The sequence below is a fragment of the Globicephala melas genome, chromosome 14 (assembly GCF_963455315.2).
Source record: "Globicephala melas chromosome 14, mGloMel1.2, whole genome shotgun sequence".
Taxonomy (NCBI): domain Eukaryota; kingdom Metazoa; phylum Chordata; class Mammalia; order Artiodactyla; family Delphinidae; genus Globicephala; species Globicephala melas.
In genome coordinates, this window is record NC_083327.1 from 51,191,469 (window position 1) to 51,217,745 (window position 26,277).

The following is a 26,277-nucleotide window of genomic DNA, read 5'->3' on the forward strand; positions in this document are numbered from 1 at the left end:
GGAGGCAAGAATATACAATGGGAAAAAGACAGTCTCTTCAGCAAGTGGTGCTGGGAAAGTTGGACAGTTGCATGCAAATCAGTGAAGCTAGAATATACCCTTACACCATACACAAAAATAAACTCAAAATGGCTTAAATATAAGACAAGACACCATAAAACTCCTGAAAGAGAAATAGGCAAAACATTCTCTGACAATCGTACCAATGTTTTCTTAGGTCAGTCTTCTAAGGCAATAGAAATAAAACCAAAAATAAACAAATGGGACCTAATCAAACTTATAAGCTTTTGCACAGCAAATGAAACCATAAACAAAATGAAAAGACATCCTACAGATGATGTGACCAACAAGTGCTTAATTTCCAAAATATACAAACAGTACCTACAATTCAACAACAAAACCAATCAGAAAATGGGCAGAAGACCTAAATAGACATTTCTTCAAAGAAAGACATACAGATGGCCAACAGACACATGAAAAGAAGCTCATCATTGCTAATTATTTGAGAAATGCCAATCAAAACTACAGAGAGGTACCATCTCATACCAGTCAGAATGGCCATTAAAAAGTCTATAAATAATAAATGCCGCAGAGGGTGTGGAGTAAAGGGAACCCTCTTACAGTGTTGGTGGAAATGTAAATTGGTGCAGCCACTGTGGAAAACAGTATGGAGGTTCCTCAAAAAAACTAAAAATAGAGTTGCCATATGGCCCAGCAATCCCACTCCTGGGCATATACCCAGACAAAGCTATAATTTGAAAAGATACATGCACCCTTATGTTCATAGCAGCACTTTTCACAATAGCCAAGACATGGAAGCAACCTAAATATCCATCAACAGATGAATGAATAAAGAAGATGTGGTACATATATACAATGGGATATTACTCAGCCATAAAAAAGAATGAAATAATGCCATTTGCAGTAACATGGATGGACCTAGAGATTATCATACTAAGTGAAGTAAATCAGAAAGACAAACAACATGATATCAGTTATATGTGGAATCTAAAATACAACACAAATGAACATACCTATGAAGCAAAAACACTCACAGAGATAGAGAACAGACTTGTGGTTGCCAACAGGGAAGGTGGTGATGGGGGAAGGAAGGGCTGGGGGTTTGGGATTAACAGATGTAAACTATTATATATAAGATGGATAAACAGCAGGGTCCTACTGTAGAGCACAGGGAGCTATATTCAATATCCTGTAATAAACTATATTGGAAAAGAATATGAAAGAGGATATATATGTATAACTGAGTCACTTTGCTATACAGCAGAAATTAACACAAAATTGTAAATCAACTATACTTCAATAAAATTAAAGAGCTCCTTAAGAAACCAGACCACCTCTGACTCATTTTTCTATCCCCACAAAAGATGTGCCTTAAAATAATCTTGAGAATACTGACATTAGATGTGACATTAGAATGTGATCTGAGAATATTAAATATTATATTTGAGGTATTATTATATTTATTCATATTATAAAAGTAATTTATGTTCAGTGTAAGTATAGAGAAGAAAATAAAAGGCACCTATATTTTGTTTTACTGTCTAGAAATAACTAGTGTTAACTGTTTACACTTAAAGAACAGTATGTTTTTGGTATGCATGATATCTCAACATTTGAGTTACACTGCACATTTGATTTTATACCTGATTTTTTTTCATTTAGAAATATTGCATCGTTACAGTATTCTTGGGGAAAGTGGTTCTTAATAATGTGTATCTAGACCTGACGTGCCAAAGAGGGTGTCCTATTATTTGCTTCCAGACCCATTACTCCCACAGCCTCCCATCCCCATTTCTAGGGGATTTTCCCCTTCTAGTTGTTAGACCAAACATTTGGGACTCATCCTTGGCTACTCTGTTTCTCTTCTACCCACATGGAATCCATCAAGAGATCATGTTGGCTCTACCTTCAAAATATATCCAGATTCCAATTATGTCTCATTTCTTCTGCCACCACTCTGGTCCAAGCCAATCCTCCTTCTCTTGGATGTTTGCTCGATCTCTACGCATGTGACATTTTCAACACTGCAGTCTGATTGATTGTATTATAACAAGAATTCGTATCTTTCCTCCCTTCAGAATGCTTCATTGGTCTCCCTATCACTCAAGAGTTAACACTAAAGTCCTTACTACATTATGACATTTTTCTTTCTGAATTTTTTCCCCGTTTTATTCATTTTAGTGTTGTACTTTTTCTTACTCAGAGGAAATCTGAGATAGTTTTCATTACCATTCCACTGTGGAACATTCTGTTCTGTGGAAAGTGATGTGAAAACTCTCCTCCATAATATTCTTTCCAAGAAGTCCTTATGCATGGAAACAGCAGCACTAATTGTGAGAAGTTTTGTAGATGGAACTTGGCTTTGATTTGAGAAAGAGGACAAGCTTATTTTAAAAAGTTACATATGCAACTATACCTGGTTAGTAGGATCTTGAGAAGAACCAAGATTTGGAAGCAGTGGCAGATAATAGGAGGAAAAGTTTACCCAGAAAAGATCGGCAAAGTACGTAATGCAGTATTCTTAGAAATCAGACGCCAAAAATTTCTTTCATGAATGCAACAGTGATTTTTAATTTCCTCTTTTATCTTTGAGAAAAAGAGACCTGGATTAAAGTAATTTGATGTTTTAATAAATGAATAAGGAGAAGCTAAAGCCCTGAAGTCAGCCTTTTTGTTTCTAATATATATGAGAAATTAACTGAAATGATTTTGAATGCTACTTCATAAAATCTCTTCTTTATGAATCTGTATTTTTTAGCTTTTATTACCTCATAAATTCTGAGGGATGATTTATATAATTGAACAGTATCCTTTTCCTTCCATTGTTGAACAAGAAAGCAGGAAGCCATCTTTGATATAAAAGTTATAATCATACATCCTGCTGCTGTCTGAATGAAGGAAGTCATTTTTTATTTGAGTTATGTCAGATTTCTGCTCTTAGGAAGGTTTTTTATTTTATTTTCGAGAAAAAGCATACACTATAAAATGCCATCTGATAAGAAATAACTAATATATTTATTTCATTTCCCAAACAGAGTAAAACTAATGTGCCTCAGGCAAAACAGTCTGTCAACAGAGACACGGTAAGCGAACCGGCACATGGAGGGATCGTGTAGTTAAAGCAGTGTTTTTTGTTACAGTTCTGCCAAGGGGGTTGGGGATCTGGGAATCTTTTTTTAAGGGGTAATTGCCTTTCAAATGCGCTTTTGAAATCAAGTGTCTTACAAAGGGTGTGAGGTTTCACTTTGTGTGCCAGGAAAAGGCAGTTTACCTCCCAAGATTAGACGAGAGAATTCGTTCTTTCTTCCTTTGCTTGTTTAGGGATGCGGCTAGCAGTGAGCTTTCTTGGATGTGGAGGAACCCCTGTCTCACAACTTAACCTGCAGAATTGCCCGTCATACTTGGCTTTCAGCTCCGTCTGCTGTGGAGCCAGTCTTGCTGAGCTTCACGTCCAGGGAGCAGAGCAGCACGAAACTGAGGGCAGCAACCATCCTGTCCTGCTTAGGGGGACGGGACTCTGCTTGTCCTATTTGGTCAGCTCAGTAGGCTGGCAGAGCAGAGCATGCCCTCACATCTTAAACTTGCAGGAGGCAAAAGTGTCTTGAAAGGTCATAATGATACGTCAGAACCTGAATATTCAAAAAAAGAAACAAAAATAAAGGGGCCATTTCAAAGTAATTTTTCCCATTTTTAAAATTTATAATCTAAAATTTTCTCGTAATTTAAGAAAAAATGTAATGGAGTTGCTTAAAATGCTTTATAAACCCCTTATGTATAAAAGTTCTACTTTTAATTTGACTTGATTTAGAGAACTTCATTTATGAAAATGTTGATAGCAGACAATCTTCAGATGCTTAAATGTGTCTAGAGAGAGTGTGCACATCAATCCTATTTTTTCTGTAGGGTTACACCTAAACAATACAAAATGAGCATACATCTGTTTGTTTTGTTTCTTTTTTTTACAGTTCTTAGAGTTCATAGTTCCCTTTAATAGGCCAGTCTTTTTTTGCTAACTTTCCAGATTTATTTTCATTTTGGCTGTTAACTGCTGCCCCCAACCCTAAACCTTGCTTTCTTTTTTTCTCAGCACTGCTGTTAGCTAATAATTCTAGTTTTAATAACTGACTAGTTTAAAGTATTTCTAGCCCCCTTTTTTATTCGCAAGGTATTTATTGAGGGCTTATTAACAGAGAGAATATAGAAACGATTATGAAAGGTGTTACTATGCTCGAAATGCCACTTTTCAAAATCAGGAGCCTCTTAAAATTATAAGCAAATTTACTTGGAAAAATGATTCAGACCCCCAGAAAAAAAAGCTAAACATAAACCCCTTAAAGATAAATCGACCATTCCAAAACCTCCCCTATAGTTGGACATGACTAAAAATAAATTGGTCTGTTACATTTTTTTGTTTTCCTTGTTTTCAATTAAATAGATATTTGACAAAATTTTGCATAAAATAATAATGACTTCTAAAACTTTTTCTTCAGTAGTTTCTTTATAACCCATAGAATTCATTAAATATGGCAGGACTGTAATTGTCAAATGTTTCATGTGTATGTGCACATCTTAGCACGTATGTTTGTATATGTTTAATTACTACTATTATCCAAAGAGTACTTAGGCAAATGCTGTATTCTTTATATGATTATATGATGTTCTAAAAATATTTACTTTTTTAAACTATGAAAGTTGTATTCATAAAATTTACATATAAATTACATCTCTTGTGCCAAAAAATTATACACACATAGGGAAAAAATGAAACACGCAGTTTTCTCTTTCACTTAGAGATGGATTTTTAAGCTTGCAAAAATGTAAGCAAAAAACTCACATGTTTATACCAAAAGGGATGTTAGATTGAGGGAAAACTTCTAATTGTTTGATGTTTGGTTACAGTTTTATAATATATAAAGCCTGGTTACATTTTTAACATGCCAACTAATTGCTTATATAATTATTATCTTTCTCAAAATAAAGACAAAAGAGTCCTGGATGTCAAACATCTAAAGTGTATTGAAGGTACTTTTCCTGTTTTGAAATACACAGTTTTAGCCTTCTATAGTACTCAGAAAAACAAATGCATTAGATAGGCTTTTACTGAATATCCAAAATGTATTCTAGTTTTGGGGAACAAAAGGGGAAAATTTGTGCAATAAGACTTCATTTCATCATTCTGGGATTTGCGTGTAGTAGAAAGGAACACCTTCATTAATTTTATTTGGTATTTGAATAATTTATGTACCACTCTTCAGTGTTTCCAGTAGGGCTGTTAGAAAAATATTCAAAGTATATTCTAGATAGGATTTTATAGCTTTATGCAAAAGGGAAATGAATTATTTCTTTTAGACCGTTAGAATTATTACTGTTCTTTCCATTTTACAATTGACTGAGGTTGCAGACCCGTAGAACTTCTTCCTTTTGTGTGTTTTAAGTGCAATGGCAAGTCCAGTACACATCCCCAAACTTGGTTGCCTTTGGACCTTAGCAGAACGGCTCTTTCGCACTTGCACTAGGAAAATTGCCTAGTCTGATAGCAGTGAACAGAGCAATATATGTATACAAATAGAAGAAGAAGAAAAAGCTTAAATTTCTTTCCTTCTTCCCTCCCCCCCTCCCTCCCCCCTTCCTTCCTTCCTTCCTTCCTTCCTTCTTCCTTCCTTCCTTCCTGTTAAAGTTCCCAAAGATATGGGACCATATCTTTGGGAACTTTAACACAGCACTCTCAGTGGGACCAATTTGCAGGTAAGATCATCTCATAACAAGATACTTCAGATATTCTTAATTAAACTGTCTTGGATGGAGTCCAAAATAAACTGGCTTAATACCAAACTCTACTGTATAGTGAATGTTGTGAAAGTGAGATGTCAGAGTAGAGTGTATGCTTTTTTAAGGCATAATAATTAAATATGGGCAAATAAGGCTGAAGGGAGTGACCTATTTTACAGTGCTATATATTATAGCTCCTTTGGAAACTAAGCAGGCCTCTGCCCTTATCACTGCAGGGAAGGATTCAGTTATGATGGTAATTCACACCTCAATAACTTTCTTTTATGGCATCCATCCATCATCAACAGTAAGGCTGTACGCAATCTGAGGAGGATTCCCGGATGTGACATTCTGGGAAGGCTCACATCTCCTGAAGACAGTAATACAGCCAAGAGCCAGAGGACCCATTTCACTTCAGCAACTGCTGAGACAGTCCTAAATAACCCTCAACACCCAGGCTGCTGAGGACTTTTAGAACTTTTCGACCATTTTCATCAGCAAAAGGAAAAACAGCAGAGCTAACAGTAGGAATACCCAAGGGATCCTCTATCATCGTTAAGAACTTGGCTTGAGTGTTCTTAGGTCAGTTATTGTGTAACCTTGTCAGTCATGCATTTTTGGAAGCAGCTATAGCATGACTTTTACAGAATGACAGATGCAAAATGGGTTCAGAAAGCATCATTGAGAGCTCAATTTTGTTGGCCGAGAAACTGTTGGATATTCCTAGCAGATAGTGGGCAAATTCCATAGTAGATGAGGTGGGAGTGTCAATTAGCCCGCTGTGATTTTTGGAGTATTTGTTTACTAACATCTGCATCTGTAGCTATCCAGTTTTGCTGTCCTCCAAAGTGGTAAAATAATGCTGACAAGACAAACTTTATTCGACTTAGTTTGACATGTTATACACAAAAATTAATTTTGGTATATGTATTAGTCTGTGTGGGCTGCCATAACAAAACCCAGAAGGTGTGGCTTAAACAACAGAATTTATTTCTCACCATTCTAGAGGCTGGAAAGTCCAGGATCAATGTGCCAACTGATCTGGTTCCTGGTGAGTGTTCTCTTCCTGATTTGCAAATACCTCATCACACTGTGTCCTCAGTGGTGGAGAGAGAGCTCTGGTGTATCTTCCTCTTCCTATAAGGGCACTAGCCCTTTCAGACTAGGGCCCCACCTCTATGATCTCATTTAACTTTTATCACCTCCTCAGGGGCCCTATTGTTACCGAACCAGATTTGTTTGCCTGATACACAGCAAGCCAAATGCTGAGACACTGAGGTTTACAGCAGAGAAAGGGTTTATTCAAGAGGTGGGCAAGTGAGGAGAGGGGAGAACTAATATCAGATCTGCTTCCCTGATTGTGAGGGGCTTGAGATATTTATGGGATAAAGAAGCAGGGTGGGCTTAGATGTGGGGAAAGGTGAATGGAAGTAAGGAAAAGGTGAAGTAATTGGTGTTCTGTGCAGGCATATCTGAGTTAAATGCTTCTTCACGAGACGCATGTTCAAAAACGGAGCCTCTTTTGCATGATCTGCAAGGGTGAGGTTTTTGGCCCTCTGACATCTAAAAGGTCATTTATCAGACGCAGGCCCTGTTTTAGGGTTGGTGGTCCCAAACAGTCTTAGCTGGCTTGAACTGGACAGAGGTCAACTCCAAATTCCTGGAAAACAACCTAAGCCTCCCATTACTATAGTGACTCTTTTGTCAGAGACATTATCTATAGGGGTTGTTAAGGGGTCAAAAAAATAAGGTGAACTTGGTCAGTGAAGGCAAGTTACAAGTGGAGGGGTTTTTAACAAGTTGTTCTGTGTGACAAGCTCAAGAATTTCTGTTAGTCACCAGTTTCTGTTAACCCTCTGGGGCACAGTTTTAGGGTTTTTTAACCCTGTGGAGCACAGGTTCACTATCTCCAAACACAACCATACTGAAAGTTAGGGATTCAACATATGAATTTTGGGGAGACACAAACTTTCATTCCGTAACAGTGTATAGCAGTGTATAAACAATTAGGTTAATATATTCTTTTGAACTTCCTGGGAACTTAACCACTTCTGAATCTGGATGTCTTTGGCAATGGTGACTGATTTAATTCTCTTCACAGTTGTCCTCTAAATTTAACCTCCACTTAGAGTATTAGCTGTGCTCCATGCTGGAGTATCATCCTTGTTCAGAAACTAGGGACATCTGAGGGCCCTTATGCCATTATTTAGTGAGTTCTGAAGTCTGTGTGTCTGGAGTTTTTCCTCTAAATTTCTACTGGGCTCCTCTAGCAATGAGCCTCCTTCCTCTTGTCTGGTCTAGTACTGTATCCCAGACCTACTAACTAGGTCCTGGTCTTGTGTACCCAGTGCCACAATCCATGCCTTGGTTTGCTGGTTTCTTGGGACATAAGTGTTTTGTTTGTTTGTTTGATTTACTTCTTTATTCAGGTATCAAATACTTCATTGTTATTTTGTTGTCCAGTCACTGTGCTTGGGATAAGAACCACAACTGTGAATAAGAAATTCAGGTTTTTATCCTCAGTATATCTCCTCTGATGTAACACTAATATCTTATCTGCCTGAACTGTGAGCCAACTAGGTATTTTGTTTTTCTGGTCACTATCTGATATGGAATAGACCTAAATAAATAGGCAATTTCAATATAGTATGCTAAATGTTAAAATGAGAAGGGGGTTACAGGATGATATAACAAAATAGTAGGATAACCACACTTGCCTTGGAAACTTGGACAAAGCTTCTTGGACAAACTGATAGTTATTTTAAGTCTTGAAGAAGTGTTAGCTAAAGAGCTGGGAGGAGAGGGATTTGGGCAGAAGGAACCTGATATACAGGGCATATTGAAGAACTAAATGTCTGGCTATAGCACAGATTATGAGGGAGGAGTTAGTTCTGCCTGATTTTCACTAATATCTTCTAGGTATTGGAATTTGGATTTTGCATCCCCATTTTTATAGGTTTGTTTCTCTCCATTGTCTGCATCTCCTGCCAAAATCCCCTTTAGATGCTGGTCTGTACCAAATCTCTATTACATGCCTCCCCTTAACCATGTAGCTAACATATATGTGTGTGTGTGTGTGTGTGTGTGTGTGTGTGTGTGTGTTTTCTGAACAGGTGAAATAACTTTCAGGCTCTCCAGGCTTAGATTAGCACAAAGGGGATGTATAGGAGAGAGGGGGCAGGGCTTAATCACACCACGTGGACATATATGTGCTTGATCATGAATGGCATTATCTGGAGAAAGTCACCAATCTGGAGTTGATGGCCAAGCTTACATATTTATTCATATCACACTAGCAGCATAGAATTTTCATACTGGAAGGAAGCTAAGAGGTGATCTGTTCCCAACCTTGTTGTGCAAGTCTAACAGATTGGATAATTTCTAAGGTACCATTTTGAGTCCCTTTTATATCATCATATGGCTTCCATATTTATACAATATTAGAGTTATACTCTTCATCAAGAATTATTCCCAGTTTAGAAACATTTGAGGAGATATTTGCTATTGTAGGCAGGCCTGTGGCTAAATCTCAACAAGTGAAACTGAACTAGATTACTTAGTTTGAGTGGCAGAGGGAATATCAAACGAAAGAATGAAACATTACCCAAGAAGAAATCTGTGTTAAGATGTTAATTGGAAGACATCTTTAAATCCCAACTCAATAGATACCTTTTGATTTTTTGAGGGGTCATTTTAGGCTTTTGAGACAAATAGATGTTGAAGTGGAATATTCTGATTATAGGTTTGTATTCTTGGAGTATAATCAATATATGTACTTTTTTTTAATTTGCTGATAGCTTGCTACCTTTCTGAATTGGGTGTGAATACAAATACTATCAAATGTGTATCTTCTATGACATGAAACAATTCAATAATATAAAGAATTCAGTCATCTGTGATAGTTTTAAAAAAAGCCATGTGATTCAAATAGCTTAAAAGTCTTTTGACAGAAATAAAATGTAATGACTTTCAAGCATTTCATAAGTAGACATGCAGTCATCAAAAAGAATAATATAAAAGTGACATGAGAAGTAGATTTAACAGTTTTTTTGCTTTATGTGGTATATTTTCTTTTTATACTTATGCCAAATACTGTATTATTTATCTCAAGTGAATTGCATATTTTGTATTTCTCATTTTCTTGATTTTTATTATATATCTCATACTTCCGTTAGTTATAGAGAAGAGGCCATATCAGTGATGATAAAAGGTTTTAAATAAAAAGATGAATTTGACAAAGTTATGTAAAATTTTGGTTTCTATTATTCAGCTTATATTTAAACCTTTTTTTTTCTTTTCTCTTCAGCCTCTTCAAATACTCTTCATTCATCTTCCATGAAAGCTTTGCCAGGTCTCTCTGACTCATGCTAATCTCTCTCTTCTTTGAATTCTGGGCACTGTAGTTTTATAACTATGGTTTTGGAAGCTTACATTTTTACTTGAGTGTTTTATATGCATCTTATTTTTGTAACTAGAAGCGAACTATCTTTTGTTTTGCCCTATTAATGTGCCGCACTTGGAGCAGAACTCAACATGTTATGCTGAATTGGAATTACGCTTTATCAACCCTGTCATTTCTAGGTGTATGTAAACCCAGACGTGATGGAAAAGTCTGTGAAACTCTCTAGAATGAATGGTTTTCCTTGCTAACTTAGTTTCTCATAGGCTAAAGATATCACCCTCCTCCTGCCAACCCAACTAGGGTAGTGTGTTTACATCATTGCTTAAAAAATGAGCCCAATACTTCTCCTCTGATGAGAACATAGGGCCAAGTAAGGGAGAGATATATGTAGCTATGTGCTGTTTTTATTTAAATACTCTAGCCCTTGGGCTTTTCTTGAAATTGTCTAGTCTAACTTGTAGACATCTGTTGCATAGACTTCTAATCCTTTGTGATCTGTGTTTTGCCTTTTAGAGGTGATATTATCTCTGTTGTGATGACAGAAGTGATTGGATACTAATAGGAATAAAAAAACATTTTTTAAAATTAATTAATTAATTTAATTTTGGCTGGTTGGGTCTGTGTTTCTGCGCACAGGCTTTTTCTAGTTGCAGCGAGCGGGGGCTACTCTTCGTTGCGGTGCGCGAGCTTCTCATTGCGGTGGCTTCTCTTGTTGTGGAGCACGGGCTCTAGGCACGTGAGCTTCAGTAGTTGTGGCTCGCGGGCTCTAGGGCCCAGGCTCAGTAGTTGTGGTGCACAGGCTTTGTTGCTCCGTGGCATGTGGGATCTTCCCAGACCAGGGCTTGAACCCGTGTCTCCTTTATTGGCAGGCAGATTCTTAACCACTGTGACACTAGGGAAGTCCCCCAAAATGTTTTTTATATCAACATTGCATCAAGGAAAATTAGCTTCATACAGGTTATGAGAGCAGTAAATTCTTCAGAAAAAAGGAGCAAGCAGTATTTGCACGTGGACTCCTTGTCATTACAATATTCTTCAAACCCAGGTTTCCTGGGGAGGTTGCTAATGGAAAATACTGTTGGAAATCTCTTTCCTAGAGGTATTCACACACACACACACACACACACCCCTATCTCTTGATTATTCTTTCTTTCACAAATATCTAGTGAGTGCCCTCTCTTTGCCAAGCACTCTTTGCCTTGTATCCTTGCAGATGGGGGTCCAAGGATGAATGTGCCCTTATGGGTCATTCAGTCTAGCACTGTGTAGGATGGTTAAGAACCGAAGGAAATTGTTGCCTAGGCACAGATTTTTTACCTCAGAGTTCTAGACCATGACTGAAAGGCTAGTAACCCCCAAATGTGCTTGCATCTCTTTCTAAATCGGCCTGGGTCGCCATTATCAATGCATGTGTATCTACCATAGTAAAAGTATTTGCTTAATAAACATGTATAAGAGGAAGCATATTCTATAGTCTTTGAAGGCATTTTATCATAAGCTGACTTGGGAGAATTCTCAATATATTCATGCCAATTTGCTGAAAGATGGTAGAAAGGGATTGAATCTTATAATAGGAATGATTTTCTTCTCCGTAGCTCATATTAAAATATTTCAGCCAAGCAAAACAAAAAATTAATATACACAAGTAGTTGCACTATTCAACAAAGGGATCTGAAGGGTGTTATTATTATTAATATATTTAAAAGGCTTAATTTTTAAAGCAATTTTAGGTTCTCAGCAAAATTGAGAGGAAGGTACAGAGATTTCCCATATACACTCTGCCCCATTCATACATAGCTTCTCCTATTGTCAATACCTCCCACCACTGTGGTACATTTGTTACAATTGATGAACCTACATTGATACATCATAATCACCCCAAGTCCATAGTTTCCATTAGGGTTCATTCTTGCTGTTATGTATTCTATGGCTTAGGACATAATGACATATATCCATCATTATAGTATTATACAGAGTAATTTCACTGTTCTAAAAATACTCTGTTCTCTGCCTACTCATTCTTCCCTCCCTGCTAGGATGTTATGTTTTGATGCATCAAACCAAGTGGCATGTTCCTTTGTAGATGCAACTCTGTGCCTGGAAGTAGAAGTTGTGTCCTGGCTCTACTACTTATTATTATAAGACCTTGAGTATATCACATAAAGTTTCTTAGTATTTGTTTCCTCTTCTTTAGAATGATTAAAATCATTTTATTTTTGTCTCATAGAGATGATATTTGTGAGAATAATTTATAAACTGACAGGAATTTTACATACGTATTCTTGTATTTATCTGTTGGACCAACTGTCACCCAAAATTCTCAATTTTAATATTAAAATTTATATATCTAAAAATCAGACCTCTCAGTCTAAACTGGTGGTTCTCTACACTGGACACATTAAGAACCACCTGAAGAGCTTTAAAAAAAATACCGTTGCCGAGGTGATTGGGATGGGATGGAGCCTAGGAGTCTTTTTTTTTAAAGCTCCCACATGATTCCATGCTACAGTGTGGGTGAGAATTGCTGGTTTCAGTGTCAAGTCCTTCAAACATGAGGACCTTTATAAATGATCAGGAAGCAACATTCTAGTGCCTAGAGCAATGAACTCCATCTGTAGCCAAGAAATAAATAGCAAGTATTCATTAAAAAGCCATTATAACCGTGGGTACTGTTAGACTAAGGTGGAAATACTGCCTCAAAGTGTATGACACTGTGGTTATGAAACTATACTCGTCAATGTCTGGAACTATCTTACTATTATCTGTGGCTAAAAGATGAAAGATGCTTTAGAAACTTTAGACAGATGCTCCTGTACTGGAGCATATAGCTTGGATTGTCAGATAGCCATGCACAACAATGGGATACTAAGGAAGAAGAGACAAGGAATCTACAGACTAATGCTAAGTTCTGTATGACTTTAAAGTGTGAATGTATCCTATTTAAGGACTGGGGATAATTTGACTGAGACCAGGGATGTGTGTTTACTTTCAGAGTGTACCCCCATTTCAGAATAGATATAATTCTGGGGAGTCAGCCATGCTCTTCAATATGCTTTATACCAGCATCCATGTTTGGAGAGAAAGGAGTGTAAAGCACAGCATCTCTGCTAATTTTGAAGAGGTCCCACTTATATTACATTCATAATGAACAGAAAAGCTCTAGGACTTAGTGATATTTCTACTGAATTATTCAAGTTAAACTTTTAAAGTCATATGACATGGCCTGTCTTACTTAAAACCTTCCAATAATTTCTCATCTTCTATCAAATAAGTTACAAGCTCATTTTCTTGACACTCAAGGGCTTTTGAGAGTTTGACAACTTGATTTCCCTTTACTTTGCTGTACTTGTTCAATGAGTCCTATCATTCTGCTTAACTTTTAGGAAAACTATCATTCGTCTCTGTATCATTTTCAATCACCCTTAGTAATAATAGAAATAGTCCTGTTAATAGCTGCCTGCCTCCATAGGCTGTCCCTGAAATGGGTTTCATGTGAAAGTGATGTATTAGGAAGTATTTCTGGAGAAAAAACAGTTTCAGGGTGGGGAAGTAGACATGGAATGGAAGGAAGACAAACAAGGATGAGACTTCTAGGAAAAACCCACGGGGTGGGGATAACATGACTCAGTTTTGCAGGAGAGCTCTTGAGACAGTGTGAGGCACACGATGGAGTTGTCCCAACTAGGAGGCAAGGAGAGTGGAGTGTTTATGTTTCCATCCCTTTACTCATTGGCTAAGGGCTGAGGCTGGGAAGGTAGCACCAACTCTCTGGTGGTTAGCACTCTCCACAGGTGTAGTCAAAGCAGTTCTGGCAGCCCTGGGGGCAGCCTTCTAACAAGAAGCTACAGATGCTGATGTTGGGGATGAGAGTGCATTGGAGCTCGTGTGCAGAAAGCTGGTAAAGGGATCCAAGGGGATATGGACAGGGGTGCCATATTCTTTTAACTTCTGTGTTAAATTATTTCTTGGATTAGAAGTTACTTGAAAGCAAATATGTTATGTCATTTCTTTTCTATCACTAACCCCTGCAACACCTTATTCAAAATATTCAAAAGAGTGCCTTTAACAATATTTATTCAGTGATTGAATGAATGAGTCAGGGTTTATTTTTTCCTTTTTCTCTTTCTTCAAGTGTTTCTTTATATCACTGCTGTGCCTGTATATCAAGTTGCAGAATATATGCGCCGGGAATGCTATTGGATGTGATCAGAACTCACTCATGGTACTCATTACAGAACACCCTCCTGGGCTCAGTCAAACAGCAAGGATGGCACGAATCCAGATTAGCTGTTATTTAAGGAGCTGACTTGAGATGTCTGAAGGTAAAAAGGACTAAATCACATTCCCCTACATAACTGGGAAGGATCAGAAAACTGCTGATACCAGCACTTGCAAGTTGCCAATTTTTTTTTTTTTCTTCTGAGCTAAGGGCCAGTGGTGGTCCTACAAGTTAATGTCAGCAATAGAGACCAGGATTTTGAATTGAGACAATGAGTAATCAAAGGACATTGTACCCATGCTCATGGTGAGAAATAGCCTTTTCACTGCTTAGTTGCTCTAACTCCTCTTTGCGTGAACCACACCCATTGTATTTTAGTAGAAGCTCCTCTTTCCAAGAGTCCATGACAAAGATAAACATTTCTAGTCTCTTCCAGGACTTTACTATCCATACACATTGTCATGGAAACCCCTTTAAGGAATTTTGGGTATGTAGAGTAGATGTGGCGCTCCAAATAAATTTTTGGAGGCAAGAAAGGAACAAGTCAAATGTGTGCTGTTAACAACATTAATTAAATACAAAAAAAGGTTGCCACAACTTTTGGAGACTTAGAATGATAACACCAGACATTCTATAGATCAGTATCATCATCACCATGTTGAATATCATCATTGATCTACCCAACATAAGCACCATTCATAGCCCACATTTTCGTGTACTATGCACCACACAGTATAATAAATAAAATTACATATTTTAATGTGGATGCCACATTTTTTTGATCAGTTTCCTACAACTGATTAGTTTTACATTGAGGGGGAAAAAAAAAAGATTTCTACTGTGACAGTGAGAATGTAATCATTACCCCGTGAAGAAAAATCTAATTTCACCTTAGGCTTACTCACCATGTGGGTATATGCCAAAGTTTACTAAAACACAATGCCATTTTTATACATAATTCACAAATCTACAGTAGAAAAACTCAATGCTATCTTCAGCCTGCGTGCAAAGGACATAGTAGAAAAAAAAATTCTGAGTACGAATTGCTCAATATTTCTCAAGTGCAGTGGTCACAAAAAAAGGGAAAACCTATAGGAAATGTAATATTAATAAAAAGGAAAGCAGAGAATTAGACCTGACATTCCATTCATTCATTCCACAGACATATATTATGCTGTAATGAAATCTTGGTTATTGCATTATCAGATAAACAGAAACAAAGCACTGTGTTAGAAACACTAGCCTTTTCATTGTATTTACAAAAACGCAAGGAAAAAAAATAAATATGAGTGACCCTCAAGTACTTGGAGTAATGACAAAAAGAATATTTAGCAGAGAAAATCAGACTTGTATAATAATGCATTTATGTGATTCCTAATGTTTATCTGCAGTTTACCTTTGGATGGCATTGTAAAGGAGAATTTTCCTTTTCTTATTTTTCTCTTAGAGCAGGGTAAGGGGTTTAAAGGTGAACCATGAGGGAAATTTAATTTCAAAGATGTATGGGAATCAATGCTTTCAAAACAAAATTTGAAATATACTTCGCCATGCTTTTTTATGCTGTACAAAATCCATCATTTATAAAGCTACTGATTTTGACAGTGCCTCTCTGCAACACAGGACATAACGCAGAGCAATCAAAAGGCATTTTAATTTTTAAAATGTTCTCATCTGCTTTTCCATTGCCTTTGGTATCTTATACAATTTTAGAACACATGCCGCATGCCAAGTTGTCTGGCTTTATCTTCTCTACAGAGGAAAAATATCACCACAGCAGTGTTGACTGTTTGCTGGAAATGGAGATTTTCCATGGATCAGACTTATTATGGATATCAAAATATTAACAATGATAATTATTAGTTAACAGTAATTGCTACATTTAAGTACTTTTTATATGCCAGGCAGCGTGCCAGATGCTTTACATATATTATCACATTTTGTCTTCAAAGCAGCCTTGCAAAGTGGTCATCAGTATACACATTTTACAGATCAGAAAAGTGAGTTGCAAGAGTGGGCAAGTAATTTGTGCAAGGCCTGTGATCTTAATGGGGAACAACTGAAGGGCCAAGCACCAGGGTTGCGCTCCGTAGTCTGGACAGGGCGTGTGATTTCCTGAGCTTTTCTTGGATGGAATCGGAGGGTCATTAAGTTAATGAGATCTTCAGGCCTTTCAAAGAAAGATTGTGAACACTGAGACAGATCTAAAGTAGGTTGGTCTTCTGGGCATTTCCTTGACTGGGACAGGACCCCAGTGACTATTCCTGTTTTCATCCTGGCCTGGACCTGTCACTGAAACAGAAACATTCTCCTTACTGTCTTTGGAGCAGCATTCATACCTCTCTTTTGTCCAGAATGTGACTGCAGTCTAAAATCCAAATCAGTCAGATAGAGCTGAGTTTGGGAAGTGATAAAGTAAAATATTATGTAAAGAAATAGTATAAACATATCCCTTTACATAAGCACATTTAATATCTTAAGCAAAATTTGCATTGTCTGAAATCCATATTACTGATTGCCGTAGGTTTTCAACTTACTGCGTTTATGAATTTTCCTAATAGAGTCTCATCTCTAATTTTGATGAATTAAAATATTGTGAACAAATATTATTGCCCTTCTATCACAATACATATGGCTGAGGCAAAGTTAGGGAAAAATATTCTTGGATGTTTTAAGTCTGACATTTAGAAACTGGGTGGCACATAAAAAATACTGCCAAGGTGACATCATATTTCCTACTGATTCTGGAAACCGATTCAAATAGCAAACATTTAAATTCATGTTTTTATATGAATGTCATTGGAGAGGGCTTTGACTGTTGCAAATTGATCTGGAAGTGATGGGTGGAAAATGATATTTTCTAGCATCCTTTCTTTGTGTTTGGCGGTCTCTACACTTCTCAGAGCACCATATTTGCCACTTATAGACCAGCCAGAGTTACTACCATTCCCTGTCAGCCACCCTTACTGTGCTGCACGTGCCATGTCTGAGGATGATGGAAATGAGATAGATATGCTGGTGTTTTTGTATTAAGGAGGCAGTTCCTGAGTGACAAGGCTATTTGTGTACCAGGTGCATAAATATTGCCTGATGATGTCTGAGTTCACATGGATTCACCTTAGCAAACTTGCATAAGTGCCAGAGAATTAATTGCATTGCTTAGACTTATGGTGAATCGATTAAAATGATGGCTATATTTTGAGGAATTTTAGGTTGGCCTTATTAGTTGTACCCTGCAGGGTGTAAATGCATTTTTAACAATTATCAGGGTTATATTGTTTTGAAGTTTTACAATTAAGTGCATTTTTACCCTTCCACAATATGTTTCAGGATTTTATAGTTTCAAGTGACCTATTATTTAAAGGCAACAAATTGGATATAATGGTTAAAATGTTGCCTATATTCTTGATTTCTTTACATTTCTTCTTTTTCTACTTATCAAAATGAGCTGTCAAATTTATATGGCCTTTTTATTTTAGACCTTGAAATAAAACCCCTCCCTTTTTGTCAGGTATGTAAGGCTAATACATGTTGGAGAATTAACTAGAAGTCTCATGATTTTTCTGAAAGCTTTGTTGATCCTATAACCCCAACATTACAGGGATGTTAAAACTGAGGTACAGTCTGGAATATAAAATAAATTTTATTTTTGTCTTCACCTTCAGTTTCGCGGCACGTATAGTCTAAATTTGTGGTTATCTGGTTGTCGTGTATCCCTGTTTTAATGAATGGTAGTTAGTAAGATGATGGCCTTTGTGATTATTGTTTGATATCATGAAAATTATTGCAAGTAGCATTCATGTATTAAGTATTTCTCTCTTCATAAACTTTCTCTAAATTATAGCATCTCTGAGAATTTAGGTTGCTTTTTGGAGAAAATGCTAATAATAAGCAGAATCTTGCCTCAGGGTGCCTGGTTTACAGATTACAACATAGCACAGACCATTTAAGGAGAAATTGTTAATGGATTGGAAGGAATGTGGTGTTTCTCATCAGGTGTTCTCTTGACTCCCTCTGTCTGTATCACCCCTGTGCTTGTTAAGCCTGCAGATTCCTGGCTCCGCTGGCCGTGGTCCTTCAGTTGGGGCTGGACACTTCTACCGTGGAAGCCCCCAGGTGATGAGTGCACTTAAGTTTGAGAATAGCTACTATCTTTCAGTGCCCTCCTTCTCTAACTGAGTAAGTTTTGTCACATTGGCAATATAAATAACTTTGTGATTTCTGGCACCTATAGCAAAAGAAAAAGAAAGAAAAGAGGGAGAGATTGAGGTTCCTAATTTTCCCTTTCTGACCACAATAATTGATCTAGATTTAATTCTTTATCCTCTTTCTAATGTTTTTATTTCTCCTCTTTGAAGTTTGATACTCTTAATATGTTATTTATTTACTTTTTGTTGGGGGAACATGATGGACCGCTTTAGCAATCTAGGAAAGCTGTGGAACCTCTGTCCAGAAAAATGCCTGTCACATATTCGTATATAATATCAGGGGTTTATGGAACACCTGGAGCTCATCAGTGTACGTAAAATAACAATCCCTATGTCAGGAGGACCTACCTCATTATTAATATAAAACAAGTCTGTGATGTAGAGATTTATTTTTTTCCATATGTGATCATTGTTGGACAGTGCAGCCAAGGGCTCTTCAATGTGTCCATTATTTACTTGTAGTCTGTAATGGTTCCTGAGGAGTTGTAAGCTTGTAAAGTTGTAATTATGAAATTAAAAGAAAAACAAACCTCTACAGTTCTTCAGATAACTCATAATAGCGTTAATGTGTAAATGTAGTTACATTTACTCAATCAGCCATAGAAATTTCAAAAATTCTTTTTGTTAAGTTTGCAGAAAGCCTAAAACCAAAGAAAAATTTATATTAAATCAGAGCATATTGTCACATTGACATAGATGTATCTCATAAGATCTTATAATAAATTTTTACATGAGAAGATATTTTTTTCACTTCTTTTGGACAAATACCCAGAAATGGAACTTCTAGATCATATGGTAGTTCTATTTTTAATTTCTTGAGGAATCTTCATATTGTTTTCCATAGCAGCTGCACCATTTTACATCCCCACCAACAGCGAGCAAGGGTTCTAATTTCTTTAGAAGTGTCTAGAGGTATCTTTTGGTACATTGCTGCATTCTATTTGCTGATTAAAAAAAAATTCTGCCTCTCTATTCCCTGACTCTATAAATCAGAGAATTGATTATATATTATATTTACTAGTGTCAGTTTTTGGTATTATATTTGTGCTTGCCTTAAAAATTGAGGATTTTTTTTGTATTTTTTGTAGTCTAGATACTTTAAATAATTTTGGAATTGTGTGCTCTTTAAAGGTTGCAATAGAATTCTTCTCTGAAAAAAAAGATGACATGTTTTTTACGTTCAGAAATTTATTTAACACAGGACAAAACACACAGTTATCTAGTATAGCTCTTCCGAAGTTTCAACATGCTTAATAACGACGTGTCCTAGGAAAAAAAGACCACACATATCGAAGCACAGAGCTCTCAGTTGTATTTATCAGACACATTGTAGGGCAGAAGATCAAAGCTTCTGCTTTCATAATTTCATTTAACCTCTCCAAGATGTAGTCAGCTGCCCCATATGTCAGTACAATTGTATTTGATGAGTGAGGATGACACAGATTATTGGCCTGACAAGGCTAACCTGCTAAACAAAGGCATAATCAGGTTTATCTGATGACTTGAAAGATAGTGCGAATGTGTTGTTTCTTCTGTCCTTTTGAGAGTGTATTAGGGAGATAGGAAACTGATAAATGATAGGAAACTGATAAATGGAAATAAAGGAATTTAAATGTGTTTCCATGTATTATGTACTAAACTGTCCTTTCTAGCATTATATTTTTAATTTTCTAAACCTATTTTATAGATATGAAAACGGAGGCCAAGGGTATTTAAGGGGAAACATAATTTGCCCAAACACGTGGGTACATTTAAAGGAGAGGATTACATGGAGTTACAGAGGAATGCAGCCTAGATCTCATTAAAGCATGAAGTGCTGCATTTAAAGCTATGCAGATAGCTCTCTACTTGGTAGAAGAACTTGAGAATCTAAGCTAATGGACTTCAAGTCCGACTTTGTGGATCAAAATAAGACCATATTGGGCCAGTATTGGAAAATAATGAGCAATGAGCAGAAAATGAGTTTTACACACTATCGAAGAGGCAGGATTGTGGAGGCAGCTGAGGTCAGTATCAGGAAATTCTGGAAAACAGTGGGTGTTATGCTGGACGCTTTAATTGAGAACAGGGCTGGGGAAGCAACCCTGGTAATGGGAATGGCTCTGAGGACTCCACGCATTCAGATAGGTGAACTCATTGTTTTGAAAGACATTTTTTACCCAAAAGATAAGATTTTATCAATATCTCTTTTTAATCATATATATAAAAACATATATATGTTGTATGGTTATATACGTGTGTATGTTTGTAAATTTCTTGTTATTATTTCTTTTAGTCACTAAAATGCTAGTTTACTGTTTTAAACAAAGAAATACCACATAGGACATAATAACATGACTTAGTAAGAGTCATTATTGTTGAGTGATGTAAGATATTAAATCACAAATAGAAGCGATGCTTTTGAATCATTATAAGAGTTAACTGTCACCGTGAACAGAAATATAAATTCCACATGATCAGTACATTCTTTCCATATAGATAGACCTACATGGGAACCAGATCACAGTTAAAAAAGGTGTGTGATGAGTTGGATGAATCAATGGAGTTAGTCATGATAGAAATGCTCCAGTAGGCCCACTGGGTTCGAAGACACACTATGGCCTTGTAAGTTATAGGACCTCATTTTAAAGAGAAGTCCAATTCAGGACTTGACACATTTCCCCAAATCGTGTCTAGCAGCATTTCTAAGAGTGTGTTGAGAAGGAACAGTTTAGCAAGTGGTTACCCATTTGTTTTGCTATCCACCCCTATTTCATCTGTAACACTCTCCCATTCATCATTGCCAGAAGAACAGTGATCAGCTAGATGTTTGCCTATTTTCTTTTGAAAATCAGGTTTACTTGACAAAATGACACTTTTTATTTAGTTAGAGAACAAGGAGTGTCTGATTTATCCTTAGCGCTGCACTGAATGCCCTAGGAGGACATGGTGTCTAGTCCGAAGGATCTCACCTAGCGTCAGCATCTCCATGCCCGCAAGCACGGGCTGGAGAAAGATCCCTGTGGATAAAATGATGCATCCATCTCCCTCTGCAGATGTTTCTCTAAACTGAAAAATATGCCAGCAGGTATCCAAAAATATATATAACCTCTAGGAAAAGTAAACAGGACTGAGGCTGATTTGATTGAGAACCAACTGCACCAATGTGTTCCAAAATTTTTAAAGATTAGTGTACATAAAAATCTCTGGTGAGCTTCCTGGAGCTTTCCATGTATGAAAAATGATCTTTCTCTCCTGTCTCTCTCTCTCACACACACTCTCCTCTCTTTTGTGCTTCTCTTCTCATGTAATGTTTCTTTGCCTCTAATTTAATCCAACTTGGTGTTTGCTCCTTGAGGAAGCTAATAGAAATAATAGCTAGCATTTTTGGAATGCTTGCAGTGTTCCAGGCGCATTGCCAGGTGCCTCCTTAAGTCTCTACTCCTCACCCCAGCACTGCCTAGTGGCTGTTCTTCACAGATGTCTGCTGGTGAGAGTGGTGGCTAAGAAGAGGCCAGGTGGATTCACACTGACCAGCTCTCAACCTGTGTTCCTTCCAGATCGTGCCATCTCTTGTGCCTATTAAAGTATGTGGGGCCGATGATGATTTCCATATAAGTGCTCAGTTCACAGCTACCACCAAAACTTCTAAATCTTCTCTCTACTTTCTTTCTTTTCTTTCCTTTTTATTTGCGCTACGCGGGCCTCTCAGTGTTGTGGCCTCTCCCGTTGCGGAGCACAGGCTCCGGACGTGCAGGCTCAGCGGCCATGGCTCACAGGCCCAGCCGCTCCGCGGCATGTGGGAATCTTCCCGGACCGGGGCACGAACCCGCGTCCCCTGCATCGGTAGGCGGACTTTCAACCACTGCGCCACCGGGGAAGCCCCTTCTCTCTACTTTCAATAAAAGCTTGTAATAAATAACAACCAGAAGAAACAAACATGAACGTAAACTGAAGCCAGAAATAAATAAGAGCAAGTTCATTTTATTTTAGTGGCATTTCTTAGAGGTGATAAGCACAGTTTTCTAAATATCTGTTCAGAGTCTGAAATCCTATTGTGTATGTGTCCAAAATGAAATCAGTATACAGAGGGCAATCATGTAAAATGTATTTGTGTATTTCAGGTTAAAATTCATAATGTGAGGTGTCTCATTGGTCTATATGTCTCTTAGTTTATAACCCTGGTGATACATTATTGGAAGACATTTGGAAGTGATAAAGTAAAGGCAGATTTTGTCATTTTCGATAGAAACAATAACCTGAAAGTCATGCTGATTTTATTGAGATTCTACGCTAGGTAACATTAAAATAAGTATTTCTGTTTCTAATTCTATCATCTTAGGGAGAAAATCTAGAAAATATGTCAAATAATCTAACAGATAATACATTTTATTTTTTTCATTTATGTAGAAAACACCAGAGTATGAAATGTACCTTGTAAGTTTTTTCCCCTCCAGATTGTTCTCCTATCTGGACTCTAGGTATTGGTATATCCCACTTTTCTGGTTAAATTTCCTTTCTGTTTTAATTTCCCTTTAATTTATTTTGATACCTGATGTGCATCAAAATCTTATTTGTACTATAACATTGCCAATTAACTGTGTATTGAAGAAGTGAAGAAAATTAAATAAATAAGGCTAATAGATTTGATATCATGCATTTGATAATTTGATGTCAATTGTAAATCAGAATATCTGGGAACAACTTTGAAATGAAATATATGGTTCTATTATTATTAGTATAACTACCTGTATCCTCCTTGGGAGTTATAATATAGTCCAGCAGTTTTCGATCCAGATTCTGGCTTTGTCACTTAATGCATTGCAAGTTACGTATGTTCTCTTAGCCTCAGTTTTCTCGTATGTAAAATGGAAGGATGGTTTGTTGCTGTCGTGATGAGTGAATGACACCTATAAAGTGCTTAGGAGAGTGCATAGTATTCCCTGATGTCACTGAAGCTGGATATCTCATCAATAAGCCCTTCTCCAGTGTCTCTGTAGCCGATCCTATGCAAATCCAGTTTTCTATTCTGTATTAATTCTATTGCTCTTGCCCATTTTGATTATCATCACTTTATTCCAGACCCTATCCCTGCTTACATGGACTATGGTTGCATCCTAATTACCCGTCCCATCTCCTCACTCTCCCATCTCAGTCCATCTGCATTGCTGTTAGAGTACCATTCATAATAGATAAACAGTAATACCTTTACCTTGTTCAGATTCTTTCTAATACTGTCTTTTGCCTATTGAGTTCAAATGTAACATCTTAGCCTTCTATGATATGACCTCCCAGTCTGTTCCCTGCTGCTCCACTGTGTATTCCCTGTGATCTAATAAACTGAACTTCTTTTTATGCATACTTATTCTTTCTTTTTCCTTACTTTTTCTCCTGCAGTTCTCTCTGCCTACAGTAGCCATTCTTACAGTTCATTTCTCATGATCTACTTCCATATTGGATCCCCCAAAACATGTAACGTCATCTTCTTTGAACCTCACAGACGTTGGTTCTGTCCCCTTATCGCATTTTTCTAGCATGTATTGTAGTCAGTCATGGATCTATCATTTTCCTCTTACTATACTGTAAAGCTTTCATTGGATAAAGATTTAGTCTTATTTACCATTGAGTCCCTAGGAGCAACCAGGGCAGTACACATAGCAAGTGGACAATGAATAATTGTTTAATTGAATAGCCACACCTCAAAGCCCTCCCTTTTCCTGCTATTAGTTCATTGAGTTTCTGTAGGTATACAAATTTAATAATAAAACCCCCCAGCTTTTAAAATGGTCATTTTCTTATGTCAGATGGCCTCTGAAGGAATCCACAGGGACAAAGATATATAAGGTATAAGGTCAGAGCTCTGTGGAGATGGAGGGGAAAACAGTTATGTTGAAAGAGCTTCTAGGGTGATGCTATATATTAAAACTGAATAATGTGAATTTTTATTTTCCGACTGTATTATAATAGTTCGAAGACTGTCTACAGTGTCAATGTTTGTCCTCATCAGGTTAACAGGTAACTGTAACAATTTCATAGGCTGGAATTTAAACTTACTTACTTACCCCCCTCACTTCTTACTTTTACTTCCCAAGGAATTTTCATTTTGTACCACTTTATTTTTATAGACAACATCTATGAATTTTCCATTTGGACCAGCAGATTGGAGAATTAAGGTGTTGAGGGATGAACAAGTCTTCTGACCCCATCTTGGAGTTTCCAGTATTGTTAGTTAAGATGTGATCAAATGATCTCTTTCCTGAGACGATTGTTTGTAGCTATAGCGTTAACCGACAGAGAAGCTGGTTTGTGTTCAGGCCCTCTTGGCCTGTGGGCATCGCTTAGAGCAGAGTTGGTACATTCCTTGGCACCTTCCTTGCCTGAAGCTCCCCTTGGGCCTAGAAGAACGCCATCCCCTATGCCTGTGCTCTGTGCTAAGGCAGCAGTGCAGTGCACTGCAGGTAAACACTCCGCCCATCTCATAAATGCAGGCTCCATCTCCTCCTGTCTACCTTGATCTTGTCCATCTCAGCTACGGAAAATGACACTAATTCACCAAAGCTCAATTATTTCTGCCATAGCAATAAGATATGTCATTAATCAAATCGTAGGGTTATCATGAAAGGTATATTTAAATGAAGAAAAGACAGTTCATACATTACATTTGTACACATTTTTTCCTTTCAGCTATAAAGATCAAAATATCAAAGAACAATGATAATTTTTTAAAGAGAGATATTACCTCCTCTAGCCTTTGTCTGTGTTTCCTTTGTTGTTGTTTGTTGCTTGGTTGTTTTGTTTTTCTTTTTTTCCTGTTGTTGAAAGCATGAGGAAGGCATAAAATAAAGTTTTGGGACCTGTCTGTCAGGATCTCTCAGATTGCTACAGCCTGTCTTAAATATTATAAGAAGTAGTGAGACTATACGTGGTTCCATCGTCGAGAGCTTTATATTGTAAATAAATTGGCAGGGTGAGGTGGATAACTTACAGAGTGAAATTTAATGATCCTGTCCCCTCTTTTTCAAAATCAGGTATACCATCTTTTCATCTCTGGATTCTGAAATTCATTCATTCACAGTGATTCATTGATTGTCTTCCACAGACCAAGTACTGTTGTAGGAGCTGGAGATATCGTAGTAAACAAAACCGCATCCCTATTCTTCTGGAGCTGTCTTAGTCCGTTTGGGCTGCTATGACAAAATACCATAGACTGGGTGGCTTATAAACAACAGAAATTTATTTTTCACGGTTCTGGATGCCAGGAAGTCCAAAATCAAGGCACCAACAGATTCGATACCTGGTAAGGGCCTGATTCCTAGTGGCAATCTTTCTGCTGTGTCTTCACATGGTGGAAGGGGCAAGAGAGCTCTCTGGGGTCTCTTTTATAAGGATCCTAATCATTCGTGAGGGTTACATCTTCATGGCCTCATCACCTCCCAAAGCCCCCTGCTTTCTAATACCATCACATTGGGCAGTAGGTTTCAACGTATGAATTCTGGAGGGACACAAACATTTAGACCATAGCAGGAGCTTACATTTTGTGGGATAGAGAAGCCATCAGATACGTAGGATGGCAAAAGGATAGAAAGAGACTTGGAGGAGGACAGGTCCAATTTCATTTAGAGTACTCAAGGCAAATGTCTCTGATAAGGTGACATTTGAGCAAATTCTGAATTGAAATGAAG

At 37.3% G+C, this 26,277-nt stretch overlaps 1 protein-coding gene across 4 annotated transcripts in view; it reads left to right on the top strand.

Annotated features, from left to right (window-relative positions):
- Positions 1–26,277, top strand: part of NKAIN2 (sodium/potassium transporting ATPase interacting 2) — a 978,136-nt gene that overhangs the window by 42,375 nt on the left and 909,484 nt on the right. Inside the window, exons 3-4 of one of the 4 annotated variants that reach the window (XR_011376709.1) lie at positions 3,057–3,104; positions 6,797–6,841. The exons of 2 other annotated variants lie outside the window; for them this stretch is intronic. The gene's annotated coding sequence lies outside the window, so the exon portion shown is untranslated. The remainder of the gene's footprint in view (positions 1–3,056; positions 3,105–6,796; positions 6,842–26,277) is intronic. One more of the 4 variants, XR_011376710.1, reaches the window with a different exon arrangement.